At 41.5% G+C, this 21092-nt stretch overlaps 1 long non-coding RNA gene across 1 annotated transcript in view; it reads left to right on the top strand.

Annotated features, from left to right (window-relative positions):
* LOC144586995 (uncharacterized) overlaps positions 1-21092 on the top strand; it is a 120229-nt gene that overhangs the window by 74053 nt on the left and 25084 nt on the right. The gene's annotated exons all lie outside the window — the stretch shown is intronic.

Below are 21092 nucleotides of genomic sequence, written 5' to 3'. Positions count from 1 at the left end.
TGACTTGCTTTCTAGGGGACAACTCAGTGCAAGGATAATGAACTATTTATGTGATCAGCACCAGGAGGAGAAAACAGCTGATGGTTTTATGAATACCTGTCCTTCAGCAATGTCACTTAAATGGAATTAATTTCCCTCAAAAGTAAAGTTTAAATTCCAGACGTGCTCTTTGTAGAAGCATCAGATGAAAGCCAATATGAAGCATTATAATGCTGATATGATTGTATGTTGTTATATGACTAAATCTTGTCCTTATGAGAAAATGGAAATAAGAAAAGGGTAGGAATGTAGGGTAAAGAATGTGATACAATTGCTCACAGCAGAGACAGAAAACATTTCATTCATGTACCAGATATGGCCTGCTAAAAGTTCCTGTCTTCCCTCCAGAAAACTGGTCTCTTTTGTCAGATAACTGGTCAGCGATAAGGTTTTCCCTGTTGTCCTGTACTGTAGTCAGGCTATTTAGAAGACCCCACTGGTACTAATGGGAGTGGCTTCAAAAGCTTACTGATGGGGGGGGGGGGTTGAGAGATCAAAATGAAGGAACAACTTCCCTCAAAATTTGTTCCCACCGCACTGTAAGAAGACCTCCATTGATGCCAACTTGGCTCCTGATATTTTTGCCTGAAGGCAAAACTACCCTGAGCAAGATAAAGTTCCACACTCCTGGCTTTAAAGGAGATTGCTGCTTTTTTTTTTCATTGACCTAGACGTTGCCCGTCTTTTCAAAAGAAGGCTATTATGCAGAAATTCAGCTCAGGGTGATTTTTTGAAAATGGAGATAAATGGTATCAAAACCCTTATGAACTAATTGTGTGTTCTAAACACAGAAACAGACTTTTTTTAAAGCAAGTGGCTAAGTCCGATATTAATATATCAAAATATTGAGGAGATGGATGGCAAACCTGGTCAAAGCGGTCGAAAAAGTATTGTCACAAACCCTCCTATTTGTTGAAATAAAGCACAACAGAAAAAGCAGCTTCAGGTCATTTGCCATCTAGATGTTTTAGATGCTAACCCCAGTCAGAATGGGCAAAAGGTTAAGGTAAACAACCTCTGGAAGAGATTGGAGGAAGATCATCTAGTGATATTTGACAGTGCTATCAACTTCAGCTGCCCTGTTTTTGTTCCTACTAAGGAATTGATCCTGGTTACGACCATGGCATGTGGCTCCAAATCAGAATTCCCCATTTATTTTTATTGTCCAATAGTATTTGAAGATATCATAAGGATCCAGATCTGCACCAGGTCTCCTGTGTTTTCTCTAGAGTGAAAACAAACCAATTAACCAGAACCGGCAGCGGCATTTTAAAAATATAGTCTAGTTTGTTCTTTATTCTGGAAAATCTGCATTGATATGTCTAGAGATACTAAGAGTTTGATAAAGATGAACTGCAGTACTTATAAAAGCCATGTAAATAACAGTTTGCATTATGAAACATGTTGAGGGCGTAGTGGGGAAAGTACATTAAATTATGTCCCTGTGGCTCTGTATTGTTTGAGTTTAAATGCACTTTAAGGGGATATTTCATACTCATACATGCACTTTAAGGGGATATTTCATAGGACATAGACAGACACAGAAACTGGTGGAAGAGGATACAGGCAAATAAGTGCTTTCCAATGTCATGGGCCCAAGCCATCACCAGCCCTCCTTGGGAGACAGCCAAAGCTATCATCAGAAGCAGGGCCATAGAGTTATCAGCAGATCTGGAAGAATAAAAAGATTAACCCAATAAGACAAAAGATAAAAGCAACCAAGACAAGACATTAGGAGCTTATTAAAAGACTACGGGGAATCTATTTAGAAAGAGAAAGTATGACATATATTCCTACCTCTACCAGGCAGAAATAAGATCAGCTAGAAATGAAACTGCTGTGCAGTCCTTTGACTAAAATAGCAACAAACCCAATGGACTGCTCACATATATAAAAGGAAAAGATAATGCCATGTCTATTCCTGATAAAAGGACAAAGCAATCTTCAGTCTGAAGTGGAATTTAAAAAGTAAGAGAACAGAGTGGAATACCAAGCACCTTCCAGAAAAACAGTGACACCTGAGCCTACTCCTGGAGGATCCTTTCAGAATAAGCTGTTCAAGCCCCACCCATGGCCCGAGAATCCCAGAGAACTGCTTCAGAAGGGCCAATGGAGGCTATACTTTTAGATGGTGGCACAGACCCACAATCACATTAGGAGGGAGGACTCCTTTCCAGCCCTTAGAAATGGCACAGAGCATGGGTTCATCTGGATGCTACGTAACAGCATTGTAATGGGTAATGCTGTTAGCATCCAGATAGACCGATGCTCTGTGCCATTTCTAAGGGCTGGAAAGGAGTCTGCCCTCCTAATCTGATTGTGGGGCTGTGCCACCATCTAAAAGTATAGCCTCCATTGGCTATATGAAGATAGCGTTTTCCTCTACCCTGGCCAGCTGCTATTTGCAGCCAAGCTCGGGGTGAGTTCTAGGCAATTCTTATTTAAGCCTACACACCACTTTTCCTTGGTCCTGGCTGCCTGCTCCTTGCTTCTTGATATGACTGATCTGCTGACTTTTGACTGTGTTCACCTTCACTGCTTGGAATATCCCTGCCTGCTGTTCTGAGCTGGACTGGTTAGACCGTGGCCTGCCACTTTGACTTTAAGCTCTCCTTCACCCAGTTTAGCCAATTCACAACTTCCCTTTCTGACTTCGGTTCTGGACTTCTCTTGTCCATTTGTGTACTTGCTATGTGTGCCTGTACCTCTGGATTGCTAAAGACCTTGCCACTGAGACTGCCCACCTGGGGGCAGGTCAAATAGTAGGAATTTATTTCCCATAGAAGTGTGAAATTTGACCTGTATGGTTAGCACAGCCTACATGACACTCAACATATAATAGGACAAGGGAAGGGGAAGGGAGACATTAAAGAGATATAGCCAAGAATGGGTAATAAACAGACACAACTATATTAGCTACAGGTTACAGCCTTTGTGTCACATATTTTATTATTAAAAATATTTTTACCTTGAGTTTCTCTTTAAGAAGGAACCAAGGCAGCTTACATCATTGAAAACAATATTAAAAGCTATGAACAATAAGGATATAAATACTAAAAATAATCAAACATATGCTACCACTAAAAGATGGTAAACAAAAGCAATGCCGAAACGCATTCAAGGCCATAAGGCACAACCATCCATTTAAAAGCCCACTCAGGCAGCCTGTCGTTAAAGGATAGCTTGCCCAAAGAGAACAGTCTTTGTCTGCTTGCCGAAGGTCAGCAAAAATGGAGCCAGCCATGGAATGGCGTTCCAGAGTATTGGAGCAGCAACAGAGAAGGTGGCAGGAGTGAGAGGAAGGGCCCTCCTGATGATTTTAACACTCTAGTAAAGGAAGCTGCGGTCCTTGAAGTAGCTTGGACCTAAACCCCTTAGGGCTTTATAGGTTAGAACCAGCACTTTGAATTGTTTCTGGAAATGGATTGGCAGCCAGTGGAACTGCTGTAACAGGGGTGAGTGGGTGGGCAATGTGATCCCTGTTACCAGCTCCAGTTAGCAATAGGACATTAGCTGCCAGATTGCCCAGTTAGCAATATGACATGGATCTGGTCAACTGATCCCAACCGCTACTCAGAATTCTACCCAGGACCATGTGCTGGGGATTGTGAAGGGTATGCCAGGATATGAGGGCTGATGAGGACCAAAGAATGATTGTGCAGGACTCTTTTCAAGACATGCGTGCATCAGGCATGCCAACCCCTGAGTTGGACTGCTGTCTTGAGGTCCCACGTCCAAGATTCCTTTTAAGGATATCCTTTTCAGGCAGCGGAATACCCTTTGCCTGCCTAGCTCTATCTGGTCCATTACCCATAATGCCAAAACAGCAATTGGGCAATTGCACACCTGACTTGGTGCCAAATCTACAGCATCTGCAACAAGTTCAACAATGCATGACAATAGCCTTGTCTGTTAGCACCTGTCATAGAGGTGGGCGCCAGCCTGCTGGAACAGCATTTCTGCTCACCAGCAGACAACTACTTATAAAGGAAATAATTGCCAGGCTTACATCCATTCTAGAAATAATTGTTTCTTATTTCACAAGACTCATTAGAAAAAATGGGATATGTGTGGATTATACATCCATTTTTACAAGGAATGGGCATATATTCAAGAAGGAGCCATAATTTCCTACAACTGCAACACAGTAGCTACAACATATAATTGAGACATTCAGTGAAGAGCCAGGTATGCTATGGGACATTAATCTGTAATGAGCATAATTTATAAGAACATTTGTCCTACAAAGGTGAAGGTGTTTCTTTATAATAGGCTCATGATTCATCTAGCTTTACTTTGGAGCTTTCTTCAGCAGGCATTCCATGCAAAGGGATATCTTGGAGAAGATCAAAGGCAGGTCTCATGACAGCCATGCTTTCTTGATTGTGGTGTGCTTAGGCATTTTTCTTCCCTCGAAAGAAAGGTTGTCAGTTTCAGCTACAGCGCATAGATTTGGGCTAAAAAATCTGAGCAGTGAGGCTTGATTGGTTATCCAGAAGATCAGTTCCTAAGGGGTTAAGAAGCTGCATTGACCAAGTTCTGTCTTTCAGTGTATTAGACACTGATGGTAGCCATGCTCTTCCTTTATCATCAGTCTGAGATAACACTGATGTTTTAATAGAGGTCTCAAGATTAAAAGGCATAATTGTTCTGCCAGCACTCCTCACTATTAGAGACTGAATATTTTCATCAGCAGAAACCCTATTGCCCTCTCAAGCCCAAAATAAAGACGTGAGACAAGGATTATGGATTGAAACATGGGCCACACTTTATTAATCGTAATCCATGTTGCCATCCTTTGGCAAAGGGGCTTGCCGTAGTGCGGAATCAGGTTAAACCATAGAGATCTCAAAGGACCCCGTAAGCAACAAAAGGAGAGTCCCTGGCCCCATGTTTTTGTGGTCTTAAAAGGGTCTTAAAAGACAGCGAGAACCCAGCCAGCCGCAGTTTGACCACCCGTGGACCTCAAGCCAGCTTTCCCTTGTTGACTGTTGGTCCGGTTGTGGCCCCAGCGCATCTTTCGCCCCAAGCACTGTAATCGCATGATTCGCAGTGCTGGGAGGTCAGATGGGCTATAGCTTACCTGGGTTTGCAGTGGTTGTCAGAAAACCTGTTATATCCGCACTATCCACCACAGCATAGGGACTAGCCATGCTAAGTCCCATGCCCACCATTGACCTTTCAAGCTCAGCAAGCAGGCCCCCTTGATGTCTTCAAGGAAGACATCCAAACCCAATTTGGACAGATGTACACCATCGTTTCGAAAAGAAACTCAGGCCTATCCAAGCAGATCCTCTGGTGATCAATCACTGACCCAAGGCCGGCACAGACTGCTCTGCAAACCTCCTGGTTAACACTCCTGCATGCTGTGTTAATGGGGAAAAAATTCCTGGCATCTCTCCATGCCAACCGAGGTCCGATCGTGAACCATAGAATATGCATAGCCGTATACATGGCCTTCAATCATCTCAGGTCATGTAACATCCAAGATTAAAGCCTGTCCATGAAAGCTGGCCAGATCATTGCCACCCAGATGTATTACCAATAAATCTGGTGGAAATTGGCCAAAGGCCACAGCCCTGCATAACTGACTCCACAGCATTCCACGCAGCCCTTTCTATACGATGTGGGCTCTGGCTACAAGGCCCAGGTTGTTCCTCCATGGGGATGCAGCCACATAACGTGTTGCCCAATAAACTTAGCTGTGGCCCAAAATCACAACGTGTCATTGTCTCACCATCTCCAAGGAACCTGCAGAGACATAACCAAACCAGGCCCCTGCCTAGACATTAGGAAGTGTTCTAATATACCTACAGTAACTGAATGAAGACCACCAACCCAAACACTTAATTTCACCTGTATTGTATCCCAAGGCCGCAGCTGTGGATGCTGCACCAATTCTAAAGGAATGTGTGCCAAAACGTGATCTCTGCACGCCAAATCTGTCCAACGCTATGTCTGTCAACTTCCAGAACTGGTACTTTGCGAATGGCGAACTATCTCTACGCTTAAAGAAATAGCCTTGATCCTGTCCCCTAACTTCCAAGTATGCAATTGTGGCCTTCACAGGGCAGATGTCTTCTATATGGCAATGTGTTAGCGTAAGGGGTAGCACCCCTATCTAGTTGATCAGCCTTGGATTGTCAAATGTAAATTAGAACCGTATTGTCCACAACCCTAACATCCTGCCATTGCAAAGCTACCCTTGTCTCGTCATTCTTACCAGCAGCAACTACTTCAATAATCCTAAGGGCCCCCAAAAAATGTCAACAAGGATGCTGCTCTAAATAAAACTATTTCATATTCATTCCTACACAAAAGCTCCCACTACTTACAGATGCATTCTAACAATGCAGGTGATATGGGAGCCCTGGTATCCTGAACTCTACCCCTTTCCTTAGACCACCCTTCAATCATTTTCTTAATGTGGTAATCTGAGGAATAATCCTGATAGCCATTAATCCTATGTAGAAGGCGAACACAGACAACTACCCTGAATCGTTCCAGGTGCCAACCCCCTTCTATTCAAATACACAACAAATTGTTGAAGGTGATCCACTGGTGCAGGCCAGACAGGCTTCAAGTTAACCAGCTTCCTAAATTCCCGAAACTCTATACTCACAGCCAAGTACCCTTTCCGTGTCCTCGGTGCCAGGGCCAAGCCTACCGCCCTTTCTGCGTCGTCGCGCCAATCTGCCAAACCTCTGGGGGCAGAATCTCCAGGAACTCGTTGGATCCTGGATCTAACTCCCTGAACCGCTCGATCTGTTGACATGACAATGCATCAGCTAAACTATTTTCTATCCCTGGAACATGCCATGCCTGAACCAACATGTTGAATTTCAAAGCCCGCATCGTGAATGCCCTAACTAATGTCATGACCCTCTCTTGGAAACAGGGATGAGCACCACACCCTAGAGTTGGACACGACTCTAGGGTGTGGTGCTGTCAAGGGGAACCTTTACCTAAGGTCCTCTAAGATTAGAAAGGAAGAACAACCTTCAGAACACAGCCAAAGAGCCCAAAAAACCCACAACAACCATCCTCTAAGATTCTTAAATGTTTTTACTGTAGTTTTTTTGTTCTAGAAATGGAAGCTCATGACATACATCTTTAACTGGGCTCTCTAGGGGACAAAATGTGGCCCATTTCTTCCTTTTCTTTCATTTATTTTCTAAATAGAAATTTCTAAACATCTATGTGTGTCCATAAAGCCTGAAAACAGGATTTAGGATTGAGATCCAGACCACTGTGGAAGTAATCCTGGTGTGATGCTCTTCAAATGTTCTGAATACCGGCTAGGGATGAATAAATTTGTCTTCCACCATATCCAGAGGTACCTGGTTGGCGTGCTCTGGTCCATGGGGTCACGAAGAGTCGGACAGGACTAAACGACTAAACGACGACCTGGTTGGAAGAGGCAGTCATGGTGAACATAATAAATATATAATTTTTGGCATTTTATTGATAAAAACTGCAATGCTACATACACTGATGAGGGCGTAAGAGAGTTACTTTGAAATAAAAATGTAGAAGACTAACATATAATAGAGATAAAAACTACAGTACTCAACAGTTTTACTAGGAGGTGAACCCAGTTGAAAGTGGGAGTTACAGTGGAGTAAACATTAGGATTTGCTGTAGGGACACCACATCAATGTATTTCATTGTCACCAATGTTTGTTAAAGATTCCTTAGTATAGAAAACATAATGTGATCTGTACAAATTTAATAGAAATATATGAAGTACACTGAACATTTTAAAGTTCTTTGCTACTAGGAGTTTGTAATTGATAGAAATGTGCCATTGATTTTAACAATAACAGAATTAGAGATAGAATTTAAATATATATATATGCAAGGTTATATATTAAGCAAATGCTTGCAACAGTTTCAATGGAATTAAATATATATGCTGATATATAGCAATAATTTTCCAGATTTATCTAAAATAGAAAGAATTAAGTTATTTTCTTTTCTTTCCTTTTTTCCTGTGCCAAGCATAACATTTGAAGAGACAAATATTTCAAACATACAAAATAGGGAGGAGATTAAGATAGTTCACAGTTCAGTACAGTACTTAAAGTGATTAACCACATACGTGCAACTTCCAAAACAAGATTCCAACAACTATCTAGCATTTCAAGGCATGGCACTTTGCCCGGTGCAAATAACGGGGAGATAAATATTTTCCACGTAACAATTTTTATTGCAGAGTTCTTTTGCAAGTGCACATGTCCAAGACTGACAAGACATGATCTTTGAACGTGGAGATTGTCGCTTTTAATGATTGGGGCCATAACTCTGTCACAGAATTGACATTTTGCACTCAAATGGCCCCATTTTTTTGCAGTTAAAGTCCCAAAGAGCTAAGAAGTTACACCAGTCCAGATGGACCAAGGTCTGAGCCATTATAAAGGCAGTTTCCTGTATTCCACCCATTGTTCACAACAATAGCTGAGACATCTAAAGATGGAGGAAAAAAATATACCTAGGGACAAGTTCATGCTCTCCATTCTGTTTTGTGATCCTTTTACAGCTGACCCTTCATTCTGTCCTATCTGGGTTCTGCATTAAACTGCACAATTAGCTGTTCTAGAATTGCTATGTTTGTGCTTTGATAAATTTTGCAGCTCATATATTTTGCTTCCTTATGTTACCAATGCACTGAACCACAGTTTTTCATTGATTAATGCAAAAAGGATGTGATTGTGTGGATTAGTGAGCAGTAAGGAGTGTCGGGGCCTTGAGGGAAATGAACAATATGACAAACAACAAATAGCATTTTTCTTATCAAGAGGTGTCCATTTTAATCTGTTGCAACAAAAACAACAAGGAGCCCCATGAGAGTTTTAGGGCTAGCAAGTTTTATTTTGCATAACTTTTTGTGGACAGCTGCCAAATTCTTTGGATGCATGGAGTGAAGCTTCAGCAGATAGACATTTACACAGTGGTGGTGGTGGTGGGGAATGACAGAAAGTGAGATGTAATGGAAATGCAAGAGATCTGACATGTGGACGATCAATCAATAGTTTTTAAGGATCGTTCATAACATTTGAGGTGACAGTGATATAAATGGTAAGGTTTTATAAAGATAGGAGCTTTTTATCTCAGTGAATGTATTAATCAGTTTATCTACACAGGTTTGAATGTATCAGTACTTTGCTGCTTTTACCTTTTTCATTCCTACCTAATACCAAAAGTAAAGGTAAAGGTAAAGGTTCTCCCCGACTTTAGGGGGTGGTGCTCATCCCGTTTTCAAGCCATAGAGCCAGCGCTTGTCCGAAGACAGTTTCCATTGCCACGTGGCCAGCGTGACTAGGGAACGCCGTTTTTCCTCCCCACCGAGATGGTACCTATTTATCTACTCGCATTTGCATGCTTTCGAACTGCTAGGCTGGCGAGGAGCTGGGACAAAGCGATGGGAGCTCACTCCGTCGTGTGGATTCGATCTTACGACTGCTGGTCTTCTGACCTGCAGCACAGGCCTTTGCAGTTTAGCCCACAGCGCCACCACGTCCCATACCAAAAGTAGGGTACATCTAAACCCATTCAACTGTGGGCCATACTCTTCCAATCATCATCATCATCATCAAGCTGTCAAATTAATTCTAACTTACAGTGGCCCTTTTTGGGGTTTTCTAAGTACTTAGAAGTGGTTCGCCACTCCGTTCTTCTTGGGGCTGTGGGACTGGGCCGCTTCTCCAAGGCTACACAGGCTGGCTTTTCTCCCAGGAGGCATAGTGAACTCCTAACCTCAGTGTCTGTGGCTAGATACCTAACTCAGGCTGAGATCACATGGGGAAACAGACGTAGACTGCTTGTGGAGCAACGCAGTGCAATCTGTTTCCTTTGGATCACACAATGCATGGGGAAAGGCACTCTAGCCCAACTCTCATCCACCCCAAAGCTGGATCTTTTTGGTCCAGCTGTAGAACTTCCACTTTGTAGGACTGGGCTGGAGTGATTCCCCAGCAGACTGTGCAATCAGGCGTGTGCCTGATCATTCCCTCACTGAGCTATCCAGCTAGCCCACTTTTTCAGTATACCAAGACTTTTTCCACCTTTTGGTGTGTTAATCTTATTATCCACACTTGCATGTAGTACCTGCCACCCACCTTTGAGCTACATATTCCTTTAACAACCACGATTTATTGTCATCCCCAGGGACTGTGAACAATGCTTACAACCACTGATTGACCATCAATATGCCAGACCTCTTTTGTAGAAACAGATGCCTTTTGTATTAGATTTGCACCTCATTGCATTGCCCGACAAATATATAAATGTCTGTCTACCTAGGCTACACTCCATGCATTTGAAGAAGGAGGCAGCATTCCCCAGGGGCTGATGGCAAATAAAACTTATTAGCATATACACAGAAGTCTGAGAAATGGTCATGCGTCAGCGCTGTTCTGCAAACAAAGTCCAAATTTTAACTCTCTGCCAAAATTTATCTCTGCTTGCTTTCAGTTTTTAATTATTGCCTTTCCATATTGTCTTCCTTCAAAGAATACAAAATTGTCGATAAGCCTTTCCTCATCTCTTCCTACTGTCCTCAGACCAACAGTTATAGGCTAGGCTAAAAGATGCTGAATGGTGTAAAGCCACCCATTAAAACTCATGTCTTAGTGGGAATTTAAACCCAAATCTTCCAATGTCTAGTCTGGCACTCCTAACCGCTGTGGCAACCCAGATCACTTCCTTTTTTGCCACCTAAAATAACCCCTGCTCTTTATATATGGAAGTTCCACTGGTCCATTCTCAAATCCTAGTTTCATTGTATAGATCAATATTATTTTTGTGTGTGTCCTATGTAGTTAAATCAAAGTTTGTTGTTGTTTAGTCATTTAGTCGTGTCCGACTCTTCATGGACCAGAGCACGCCAGGCCCTCTTGTCTTCTACTGCCTCCCAGAGTTTGATCAAATTCATGCTGGTAGTTTCGATGACACTGTCCAACCATCTCGTTCTCTGTCGTCCCCTTCTCCTCCTGCCCTCACACTTTCCCAACATCAGGGTCTTTTCCAGGGAGTCTTCTCTTCTCATGATATTGGAGCCTCAGCTTCAGGATCTGTCCTTCTAGTGAGCACTCAGGGTTGATTTCCTTCAACATGGATAGGTTTCTTCTCCTTGCAGTCCAGGGGACTCTCAAGAGTCTCCTCCAGCACCACAACCAAATCTTCAGTGGTCAGCCTTCTTTATGGTCCAGCTCTCACTTCCATACATCGCTACTGGAAAAACCATAGGTTTGACTATACGGACCTTTGTTGGCAAGGTGATGTCCCTGCTTTTTAAGATGCTGTCTAGGTTTGTCATCACTTTCCTCCCAAGAAGCAGGCGTCTTTTAATTTCATGGCTGCTGTCACCATCTGCAGTGATCATGGAGCCCAAGAAAGTAAAATCTGTCACTGCCTCCATATCTTGCCCTTCTATTTCCCAGGAGGTGATGGGACCAGTGGCCATGATCTTAGTTTTTTTGATGTTGAGCTTCAAATCATTTTTGCGCTCTCCTCTTTCACCCTCATTAAGAGGTTCTTTAATTCCTCCTCACTATCTGCCATCAGAGTGGTATCATCTGCATATCAGAGGTTGTTGATATTTCTTCCAGCAATCTTAATTGGGATTCCTCCACTCTGGCCTTTTGCATGATGTATTCTGCATATAAGTTAAATAAGCAGGGGGACAATATACAGCCTTGTCATACTCCTTTCCCAATTTTGAACCAATCAGTTGTTCCATGACCAGTTCTAACTGTTGCTTCCTGTCCCACATATAGATTTCTCAGGAGACAGATAAGGTGGTCAGCCACTCCCATTTCTTTAAAAACTCGCCATAGTTTGTTGTGGCCCACACTGTCAAAGGCTTTTGCCTAGTCAATGAAGCAGAAGTAGATGTTTTTCTGGAACTCTCTGGCTTTCTCCATAATCTAGCGCATGTTAGCAATTTGGTCTCGAGTTCCTCTGCCCCTTCGGAATCCAGCTTGTACTTCTGGGAGTTCTCGGTCCACATATTGCTGAAGCCTACCTTATAGGGTTTTGAGCATAACCTTACTAGTGTGTGAAATGAGTGCAATTGCACAGTAGTTGGAGCATTCTTTGGCACTGCCTTTCTTTGGGACTGGGATGTAGACTGATCTTTTCCAATCCTCTGGCCACTGTTGAGTTTTCCAAACTTGCTGGCATATTGAGTGTAGCACCTTAACAGTGTCATCTTTTAAGATTTTAAATAGTTCAACTGGAATGCCATCATTTTTGGCAAAGATACTGGAGTGGCTTGCCAGTTCCTGCTCCAGGTGGAACACGTTTAGTCAGAACTCTCCTCTATGACCTGTCCGTCTTGGGTGTCCTTGCATGGCATAGTCCACAGCTTCTATAAATTACTCAGACCCCTTTGTCATGACAAGGCAGCAATCCATGAAGGGGCACATCTAATTTACACTGACCTTAATAGGGATTTCATGTTGTGTGAGATATTTAAGTAGCATTTTTCCCAGAGTTAGTTTTCATGACCAAGTAATTCAAACCCAAGCCATCAGAGTCCTAATCTGTCACTGTACCCACTATACCACACTAGAAATCCTCAAATACTTTCCCTCAAATTCAGTCCCACCTCATCCAGCAAGGCTCTTTCCCAGACTGACTAGGTATAAGACTGTCACCTGAATTATTTCAGTTTGTTCAAATCTTATTATCTCTAGAGCTGCAAACTGCAGCCTTGCAACTACTGTTGGACTGCAACTACCATTACTCCTAGCCAGCATAGCCAGTTGTGAACCATGCTGGAAGTTGTAGTCCCGGCAATGTCTGGAAGCCTGTACTTCTTCAAAGCCTTAAATAAAATATAGCTTTTTAATAAATGTTGCTGTTGATATAGACACTTCTAAAACATGGTATTGGCCAGTGCCTCTCTATCAAGGCAAACCAGCAAAGTCCACAACATATTTTTAACAGCTGATAAGCTGAAGACAGCAAAGTCTTCAACCACTGAAGTCACCTTACCACTAGGGGTTCTCCTCATACCGCAAGCTAATTGGTAGGGAGGGCAGCATGCTGCGCATCCTTCTTAACTTCCTTATTGATGCATTTCCCTGAGTCAGCTGTTCTCAGCTTAATACATTCAGTTTATATGAAGAGAGAAAGGGAGGGAGGGAGTGTGGAAATTTCACAGTTTTGTCAAACGGACATGTTGAGTCGTATTTTTGTTTCCATGGGGATGTGGTGTGAGAGGTACTCTATAACCTAGAAGCTATGATCTAGGGCAGTGGTTCTTAACCTTTGTTACTCAGATGTTTTTGAACTGCAACTCCCAGAAACCCCAGCCAGCAGAGCTGATGGTGAAGGCTTCTGGGAGTTGCAGTCCAAAAACATCTGAGTAACAAAGGTTAAGAACCAGTGATCTAGGGCAGTAAAGGTGTGTATAGTTCTAGTATCTCCGCTGAAAAATGATGGTACATGCATGGCCTGATGTGAAATAAGATTTCACGTTTCGCATGCACTGGGGAGCTTGAAGATGGGCTTGATTTGAATTCAGATTGGAAAGCATCTATTAAAGAAATAATTGATCACAGTTCTTAGCGACCACACTCAGGCTCTGGGACACCTTGCCCAGAAAGGCTGGGTTTGCCCTCTTCTTGCTCTTCCTTCAATGCCAGGCAAAGAAAACCTTTCTATTTCAGCAGGCTTTCACTAAGGAATGGGACGTGGTAGCACTGCGGGCTAAACCGCAGAAGCCTGTGCTGCAGGGTCAGAAGACCAGCAGTCGTAAGATCGAATCCATGTGATGGAGTGAGCTCCTGTCACTTTGTCCCAGCTCCTCGCCAACCTAGCAGTTCGAAAGCATGCAAATGCAAGTACATAAATAGGTACCACCTCAGTGGGAAGGTAAAATGGTGTTCCCTAGTCACCCTAGCTACGTGACAATGGAAACTGTCTTCGGACAAGCGCTGGCTCTATGGCTTGAAAACGGGATGAGCACCGCCCCGCTAGAGCCGGACACGACTGGACTAAAATGTCAAGGGGAACCTGCTGTAAGATCTTAGCTCCTGCGCTGACTTTCACAGTTTCAAGTTACATTATTGCTACTATTTTAAATCTAGTGATTTTACTGTATTTTATCTTCTTTTGTTTTAGATGGTCAATAAGCCATCTTGGGTCCCGGTTCTGAGAGAAGGGCAGCTTATAAATTAATTAATTTGTTCATTAAATAGTGATTCACATCTAGTTTTTGAAAAATCTGCTACAAAGGTGGCAGCCTGTGGTACAAAACACAGGCTGAAATCCTATTGTGCAGCTCCACCTGTACAATGGGAATGAAATCAGCAGCAGCAGCTGACTGCTGCTGATTAAAGGCATTCTTTTGCAATTTTCAAATGCACACATCTTGTACATGAAGTCTGGAATCCAGTAATAAACCACAGCTGGAGTAGGCCCACTGAATCAGTGAGGTTTTGGTGTACCAATTCCTCCATAAGTTTCCACAGATTTAAATGGGCTGACCCTAGTTGCAACTTACTATAGGATTTAAGCCAATGTGATAGTTCCTTGCATCTTAGAATCCCAAGAGGAAGCCTTTAATTAGTGGCAATCTGCTGATCCTGAGGACATTGTTCTTGTTTTGCAGGAGGAACACACCCAACAGGATGTTGGTCAAATTATTTTCCTGTCCAACTCATTTTTAATTTAACTCCCACAGCACAAAACACTACGTCCGTTCGTTCATTCATTCATTCAGCTTATATACTGCCCCATAGTACTAGAGCACTATCTGGGCGGTTCACCAGTACATTACCACTTGTCATTAGAAAATGGAATTCCTTGACTGCTAAAAGTGTGTGATTGTCACTGCAAGAACTTTTCTTACCACATGTAGTCTACCAATTAGCCAGCTTTGTCTTATGATTGGTCTTTAGGAGCAAAAAAAAAGCCAAGCTCCGTTTGCAGATATGATTTCTCAAACACCAAAGTCTGCCTAAACCACATATCTGGGACACTAATGAGATTTTAGCTCTAACGATAGATTGTCTGTAATGCAGAATTTGGTCTTAAGGTAGAGCCATTGATATCCTTCATCTAACATAGTGATGAATAAGTAGTGATGAATAAGAATTTCTGTTGTAATTATGAATTTCCTGCAATAAGTTCTCTGTGGCCTTTGTTTCACCATCTGTTTCTTCAAGTATTCTGAATACAGTACAATATTGTGTAGCCCTCTATAGTGGGTGGACATTGGAATTGGGTTTAACTTGGTGCTGTCTCCTGATAGAATAGGGTGGTCCAGAATTCTGCAACCCCGGGCTAGTTGGTGTTTCCAGGCACTTCTCCCTGAGGCTGGAGGGACATTAATGTAGCAGAAGTAGGAGAACATGAGAGGAACGTAGGGTTCGTTACTTGCTCTTGAGCATCAAGCCACTCTTCACTGCTGCTTCCTTTTGGTGTCACTCTCCTCTCCCTGGGCCTCTCTCTAATATAGCTCCCCTGCTGGACTCTATCACAGGTGTTGCCTCTTAAATCACAGCTACCTTGGACACTTGACCCTCAGAGGGGAAAGTCCCACAAGTCAAGTCCCCTGATGGTGGTCATGCAGGTCAGCAGGGGTGAAGTTCCCCAACGAGGCAGAGCCCAAAAAAAAGATGCAGAACACTACATCGAGTCTTGCTCCAGGCCGCTGGCTGTTCTCTCACAAGTACTCACTTTCTTTAAGATACAATTAATTTACATTAAAGAGTGATATAGTCTATGTGGTTCCTTTTGCCACAGGAATTGGCATCCCTGAGGCAAACTTCTCACATAAACTCCAAAAGTAGAAATGACTATAAGAAATGTTCACACAGTGAGCAACAATCCGTGTTTTATGGGCATGGGAAAGCCAATATACAATATTTGCCAACTTAGATTTTCTTGCAGTTTTTTTCCAGAAAACTTAATGCCCCCTTTTCAATAGAGTTTTCTCCGTAGAAGCCATGGACTATTCTCCTAGACAAAGTCATTTATCATTCCACTCCATTCCATTATACACTGATTTCTTGCATAATTCTTAATCATGCATGCAGCTCACAGATTATAAACAACAGATATTACAGTCATTTTGAAAATGACTCTCATTACTGGGATGTCAAAAGCAGGAATAAAAATTTATTTCCAAATTTCCTCTTGCAGAAGAACATAAGTGTACTTACTGTACATATTAACAAGGGAGACGAAAATCTTTAAGGAAATCAAATTGCTTTCAAAGTGCAGCTGATTTGATGAAATGAAATCTGCTTCACAAACTGTTGTGTACAACTCTCTTTGGGCTTTGGAAAGTGGAATAGGAGTGACAAAACATGTATGCCCAAGGAGCTATTAATATGTACAGTACATGCTCTAGTAGTTCTTAGTAAATCGTTGTTTCCCCTTGTGGTCAAGCTGGCTGGACTGAAGAAACAGAGATCAGAGAAGTAAATCATTGCAGAATTATTAAAAAGTTCTATTTCATCACACTAAACCTTTAGTTAGTAAGGGGAGTAGAGTGTCTGAAAAGTGCAGCTTTCAAAGTACTAGGCAAAGCAGGAACTGGGTATGTTTAACTTCAGGCTGTAGAAGACCTTTTGAAAGACACAATATTCTTTTCTTTTTAGAATTATTTATCAGGGTCTATAAGTCACAGCTTGAAAGTAACATGCTCAATGGAGTTTTGTTACTTGTAACACACTACCTTTGAGAGTACCAACGGCATTATCATCACCTTAGAACTGCAGAGCTGGAAGGGACCCTATGGATCATCAAGTCCCACCCTTGTCAAGGAGGAACAGTGAGGAACTGAACTCCCTAACTCTGGCTCTGCAGCCAGATCCTTAAACCATTGACTTATCCAGCATAATGATGGTCCTCCTGCAGAACAATGTAATGATTGGCCACATTGATAATGTTTCTTTTCTCATGGGATGGTGGAAGCAAAAAATGATTGAGAGGCAGTATGAAGAAAATTTTCCCCATATTTTAGGCTGACTCACTTGTTAGATGGATTTTTTTAAAAAAAATCTAAAAATTAAAAACAAATGGGAAAGTATCGAACAAGATAATGATCAATCAGGAAATGTGAATAAGAAGAAATAACAATGAGTTACGGCTTTGAAATTCTAGCAATAAACATAATAATTTTTTTAAAAAGTTATCTTCCTAGATCTGCAAAATTTGCATTGATGGTGTGATTCAGTAAACATCATACAGTATATAAATATAACTTCCAATCAACTTTCAACATAGTCCTTCACCCAAGATCTTCGTGAATAAACCTAGGTTCAGGAACCAGCTGGCACCTGGAAATGGTTCACAATGATGGAGAGATAACACGAGAAAGGAAACTACATCACTTTGCCCACCTCTCAGTGATAAGGAACACTAAAAATGGCATTTAAAAATCCAAAAAGAAATTATATAGCACCTTGAGAGTGAAACAGTACTGTATAATAGAAGTCTAATCGTCATGGTGGGGAGGGAAGCGTGTGTTGCCCAAGAAACAGGTGAGCATGCAGGGGAGGCAGGAGTGTGAGGGTGCCATGCCAACACAACACCTGTGTGAGCACAGGTGGGCTGGACCTCTGAACTGAATTTGATGCTCATCTCTTGTCTGATCCAGCATATTTGGTCTAATGTTCTGCTTGCACCATGTCTAGCCTATTCCTTAGGAGAAGTATATAATAAAAAAGCATTCTGGACACTTTGTACATGGAACAGCTGGCTGAGGCCTAGCCTTCTTGGAAGCTTGGTTCATTTATTTAGTTATTTATTTATTTATTTATTGGACTTATATACCGCCCCATAGCGCTACAAGCACTCTCCGGGCAGTTTACAATTTTAATTATACAGGCTACACATATTCATGGCCTCCATGGTGAATACCTTTACCTATACAAGGCACGGTGGCTGAAATTCTGTTCTTCTGCTACACAAAACCCACAGCACTTGGAGGCAAATGGCCTCAAATTAAGAAATTTATGTAAAGGTTTTGTATGGCATGCAGAGTTAGGATATGTAAAATAAAATTGTGAGGATGAAAATCTCTCTTTTCTATATCCCTATAAATGTATAAATATGTCCTTGAAAGTTAAGTACTTAAAGGATAATTATGTGCAATCAAGTCATTTCAGACTTATGGCAGTCCTTTGGGTTTCCTAGATATAAAGTAATCATTAGTGGTTTACCAGTCCCTTCTCCTGGGAGTGCTCTGGGGCTGTGCAGCTTGCCCAACTTTGACCAAGTAAATATTTGTTTACTCCTACCAAGTAAATACCTGCAGGTCTGCAGTCTTGGTTTTGTAATAGTTAAAAATGAAACAATCAGCTGTGTGCAACTTATCTCTTTTGAGCAGTGGGTTGATGATCCTCCTACTGAATGTTAGTAAATCCATCATCCTTTCCTTGAAGACACAACATGATATTATTCCAGCTTCTATTTGAAAGCATGTCCCCCCATGTGCATTTGAACAAATTGCTTTTTCTATATACATAATCACATTAATACTTACACCCACATTATGAAAGAATTATTAAGTATTAGTCCCGCCAACCTAGCGGTTCGAAAGCATGCAAATGTGAGTAGATAAATAGGTACCACCTCGGTGGGGAGGTAAACAGCGTTCCGTGTCTAAATCGCACTGGCCATGTGACCACGGAAAGATTGTCTTCGGACAAACGCTGGCTCTATGGCTTGAAGAGCGGGATGAGCGCCGCCCCCTAGAGTCGGACACGACTGGACAAAAATTGTCAAGGGGAACCTTTACCTTTACCTTTTTTATTAAGTATTAGAGCAGAGTTCAATTTAAAAATTCATTTACAAGAGCAGAGAAGGAAGCTGTCGAAATAGGTCCATAATGCTTATTTGCTTGCATAAATGTATACATAAAAGTAATCTTAACACATAAAGCAAGAAAAAACAATGTTCATCCAACTGCGTGAAATGACCGTGTGTGATAATTAACTAGTAAAAACGGAAAAGATGTCAAGGCTTGATAAAACATGTGTGACCTAAAGTCAAGTTCATGACACAATTTAAAACAATCTCTTTCCCTACCCTCAACCTCCTCTACCCTACATTAATATCAATAGTGAAAGGAATTCTAATAACTTTAATAAAATGGAAGTCAGTTCTAAATGGTGAAGAAAAACTCCAATAACCCTTTTGTCCAACTGGCACCATGCATTAATCTTGCATGTTTGTTCTTGGGTTTTTACAAGGAAAAAGGATATTGGGTTATACATCACTTCTTTTTTTGTTCTGTTAAACCAATGATAAGTTTGTTATTGATTTGTATATTAAAAGTATGGCATCCTGCTATCTCATGCAATATGCCTCACTCATACATGTAAAATAGCATTCTCTCTCTCTCTCTCTCTATATATATATATATATGTGTGTGTGTGTGTGTGTGTGTGTGTGTGTGTGTGTGTATATATATATATATACATATATATATACATATATATATATGTGTGTGTGTGTGTGTATGTGTATATATATATATGTATATGTATATGTGTATATATATGTGTGTGTGTGTGTGTGTGTGTGTGTGTGTGTGTGTATGTATATGTATATGTATATGTATATGTATATGTATATGTATATATATGTATATATCAGTTGGTTAGGTATTATCTGGCTGTAGAGCCAGAGATTAGTTCATTTTCCCACTGCACCTCCTTGACAGGGGTTGGACTCAATGATTCATAGAGTCGCTTACAGCTCTGCAATTCTAAGATGATGATGATAATGATTGGTTCTTTATATTTAGATCTATATAAATACAAACCTGAATGCTGTCAAAGTAACAATACCTTATCACTTTGAACAAGTTTAGATCTCTAGGGAACTGGTCAAAGAGATCTCAGAACCACTATCTATTATTTTCTTAAAATTTTCTTAAAATCATGAAGAATGGGTAAAGTGTTGAATGATTAGAGAAGGGCTAATATTGTCCTTATCATTAAAAAGGGCAAAAAGGAGGAACCGGGGAACTAGAGACCAGTCAGCCTGACATCAATCCCAGGGAAAATTTTGGAGCAGATTGTAAAATAGCCACTTTGCCAGCACTGTGAGAACAATGCAGTAATACCAAAAAGCCAATGTGGATTTTTCAAGAACAGATCCTGCCAGACTACTTTTATCTCATTTTTTTGATTGGGTAGCCTTCTTGGTAAAGGTGAAAATGCTTTAAATGTAATATATCTTGACTTCAGCAAAGCCATTGATAAAGTGCCCCCTGATTAGTAAACAAACTAGGTGTGGGTTGGCTAGAACAACTGTCAGATCAATACACAGCTGTTTAGAGAATTTTACTCATAGAGTGCTTATCAATGACTCCTTCTCAAATTAAGAAATGAAATACCACAATAAGGCTCACTCCTGGCCTAGTGCTCTTCACCTATTTTTATTAATAACTTGGATGAGGGAGTACAGAGAATGGTTATGAAATGTAATACAAAATTGGGTGAAAAAAACTATTATTCAAAATTCAGCTCGAGCACTGAGCTGAAAATAACAGAATGAAATTTAACAGGGATAAGTGCAAAGTTCTACACCTAGGAAAAAGAAACTAAATGCAGAGTTATAAGAGAGGGGATACTTGGTTCAGCAACACTACTTGTGGGAAGGTCCTTAGAATTATTGGAGATTGTAAACTGAATATGAGCCAACAGTGTGATGCAGCTACAAAAAAGGTAAAAAAAGGTTTTAAAAAAGGTAAAGGTTCCCCTTGACATTTTCAGTCCAGTCGTGTCCGACTTTAGGGGGCGGTGCTCATCCCGCTTTTCAAGCCGTAGAGCCAGCGCCTGTCCGAAGACAGTTTTCCATTGTCACGTGGCCAGCGTGACTAGGGAACGCCGTTTTACCTTCCCACCGAGATGGTACCTATTTATCTACTCGCATTTACATGCTTTCGAACTGCTAGGTTGGCGAGGAGCTGGAACAAAGCGACGGGAGCTCACTCCGTCGCGTGGATTCCATCTTACGACTGCTGGTCTTCTGACCCTGCAGCACACAAAGGCTTCTGTGGTTTAGCCCACAGTTAAGGCTAC

The sequence above is a fragment of the Pogona vitticeps genome, chromosome 2, assembly GCF_051106095.1.
Source record: "Pogona vitticeps strain Pit_001003342236 chromosome 2, PviZW2.1, whole genome shotgun sequence".
Classification (NCBI taxonomy): domain Eukaryota; kingdom Metazoa; phylum Chordata; class Lepidosauria; order Squamata; family Agamidae; genus Pogona; species Pogona vitticeps.
The sequence above is the reverse complement of the archived record's forward strand: the minus strand, read 5'-3'. Positions and strand labels throughout refer to the sequence as shown.